This window comes from Physeter macrocephalus, chromosome 10 (assembly GCF_002837175.3).
Source record: "Physeter macrocephalus isolate SW-GA chromosome 10, ASM283717v5, whole genome shotgun sequence".
In the NCBI taxonomy this organism is placed as follows: domain Eukaryota; kingdom Metazoa; phylum Chordata; class Mammalia; order Artiodactyla; family Physeteridae; genus Physeter; species Physeter macrocephalus.
In genome coordinates this window covers 36,580,591-36,583,562 of record NC_041223.1, presented here as the reverse complement: position 1 = coordinate 36,583,562, position 2,972 = coordinate 36,580,591, and positions in this window count along the sequence as shown.

Sequence of the window (2,972 nt, the reverse complement as noted above, 5' to 3'; positions counted from 1 at the left end):
TATATATTCTTGCCTCCTTTATCAAAGATAAGGTGACCATATGTGTGTGGGTTTATCTCTGGGCTTTGTATCCTGTTCCATTGATCTATATTTCTGTTTTTGTGCCAGTTCCATACTGTCTTGATTACTCTAGCTTTGTAGTATAGCCTGATTCCTCCAGCTCCATTTTTCTTTCTTAAATAATTTCTTTCATCAGTGTCTTATAGTTTTCTGCATAGAGGGCTTTTGTCTCCCTAGGTAGGTTTATTCCTAGGTATTTTATTCTTTTTGTTGCAATGGTAAATGGGAATGTTTCCTTAATTTCTCTTTCAGATTTTTCAATATTAGTGTATAGGAATGCAAGAGATTTCTGTGCATTAATTTTGTATCCTGCTACACTACCAAATTGATTAGTTCTGGTAGTTTTCTGGTAGCATCTTTAGGTTTCTCTATGTATAGTATCATGTCATCTGCAAACAGTGACAGTTATACTTCTTCTTTTCGGATTTCAATTCCTTTTATTTCTTTTTCATCTCTGATTTCTGTGGCTAAATCTTCCAAAACTATGTTGAATAATAGTGGAGGAAGTGGGCAACCTTGTCTTGTTCCTGATATTAGTGGAAATGGTTTGAATTTTTCACCATTGAGAATGAGGTTGGCTGTGGGTTTGTCATATATGGCCTTTATTATGTTGAGTTTACTTCTGTCTATGCCTACTTTCTGGAGAGTTTTTATTATAAGTGGGTTTTGAATTTTGTCAAAAGCTTTTTCTGCATCTGTTGAGATGATCATATGGTTTTTATTCTTCACTTTGTTAATATGGTGTATCACATTGATTGATTTGCATATATTGAAGAATCCTTGCATTCCTCAGTAAAGTAGGATAAAACCACTTGATCATGGTTTATGATCCTTTTAATGTGCTGTTGGATTCTGTTTGCTAGTATTTTGTTGAGGATTTTTGCATCTATGTTCATCAGTGATATTGGACTATAGGGTTTGTTTTTTGTTGTTTTTTTTTTTGGTGACATCTTTGTGTGGTTTTGGTATCAGGGTGATGTTGGCCTCGTAGAATGAGTTTGGGAGTGTTCCTCCCTCTGCTATATTTTGGAAGAGTTTGAAAAGGTTAGGTGTTAGCTTTTCTTTAGATGTTTCATAGAATTTGCCTGTGAAGCCATCTGGTCCTGGGTTTTTGTTTGTTGGAAGATTTTTAATCACAGTTTCAATTTCAGTGCTTGTGATGGGTCTGTTTATATTTTCTGTTTATTACTGGTTCAATCTTGCAAGGTTATACCTTTCTAAGAATTTGTCCATTTCTTCCAGGTTGTCCATTTTATTGGCATAGGAGTTTGGGAGTGTTCCTCCCTCTGCTATATTTTGGAAGAGTTTGAAAAGGTTAGGTGTTAGCTTTTCTTTAGATGTTTCATAGAATTTGCCTGTGAAGCCATCTGGTCCTGGGTTTTTGTTTGTTGGAAGATTTTTAATCACAGTTTCAATTTCAGTGCTTGTGATGGGTCTGTTTATATTTTCTGTTTATTACTGGTTCAATCTTGCAAGGTTATACCTTTCTAAGAATTTGTCCATTTCTTCCAGGTTGTCCATTTTATTGGCATAGAGTTGCTTGTAGTAATGTCTCATGATCCTTTGTATTTCTGCAGTATCAGTTGTTACTTCTCGTTTTTCATTTCTAGTTCTGTTGATTTGAGTCTTCACCCTTTTTTTTTCTTGTTGAGTCTGGCTAATGGTGTATCAATTTTGTTTATCTTGTCAAAGAACCAGGTTTTCGTTTTATTGATCTTTGCTATTGTTTCCTTCATTTCTTTTTCATTTATTTCTGATCTGATATTTATGATTTCTTTCCTTCTGCTAACTTTGGGTTTGTTTTTTTTTTTTTCTTCTTTCTCTAATTGCTTTAGGTGTAAGGTTAGGTTGTTTATTTGAGGTTTTTCTTATTTCTCGAGGTAGCATTGTATTGCTATAAACTTCCCTCTTTGAACTGCTTTTGTTGCATCCATAGTTTTTGGGTCGTCATGTTTTCATTGTCATTTGTTTCTAGGTATTTTTTGGTTTCCTCTTTGATTTCTTCAGTGATCTCTTGGTTATTTCACAGCATATTGTTTAGCCTCCATGTGTTTGTATTTTTTACATTTTTTCCTGTAATTGATATCTAGTCTCTAGTGTTGTGGTCGGAAAAGATACTTGATACAATTTCAGTTTTCTTAAATTTACCAAGGCTTGATTTGTGACCAAGATATGATCTATCTTGGAGAATGTTCTATGGGCACTTGAGAAGAAAGTGTATTCTGTTGTTTTTGGATCGAATGTTCTATAAATATCAATTAAGTCCCTCTTGTTTAATGTATCATTTAAAGCTTGTGTTTCTTTGTTTATTTTCATTTTGGATGATCTGTCCATTGGTGAAATCGGGGTGTTAAAGTCCCCTAGTATGATTGTGTTACTGTCAGTTTCCCCTTTTATGGCTGTTAGCATTTGTCTTATGTATTGAGGTGCTTCTGTGTGGGGTGCATAAACATTTACAGTTGTTATATGTTCTTTTTGGATTGATCCCTTGATCATTATGTAGTGTCCTTCTTTGTCTCTTGTAATAGTCTTTATTTTATAGTCAGTTTTGTCTGATATGAGAATTGCTACTCCAGCTTTCTTTTGATTTCCATTTGCATGGAATGTCTTTTTCCATCCCCTCCCTTTCAGTCTGTATGTGTCCCTAGGTCTGAAGTGGGTCTGCTGTAGGCAGCATACATACGGGTCTTGTTTTGTATCCAGCCAGTCTGTGTCTTTTGGTTGGAGCTTTTAATCCATTTACATTTAAGGTAATTATCAATATGTATGTTCCTATTACCTTTTTCTTAATTGTTTTGGGTTTTTTATTGTAGGTCTTTTTCTTCTCTTGTTTCTTACCTAGAGAAGTTCCTTTAGCATTTGTTGTAAAGCTGGTTTGGTGGTGCTGAATTCTCTTAGCGTTTGCTTGTCTT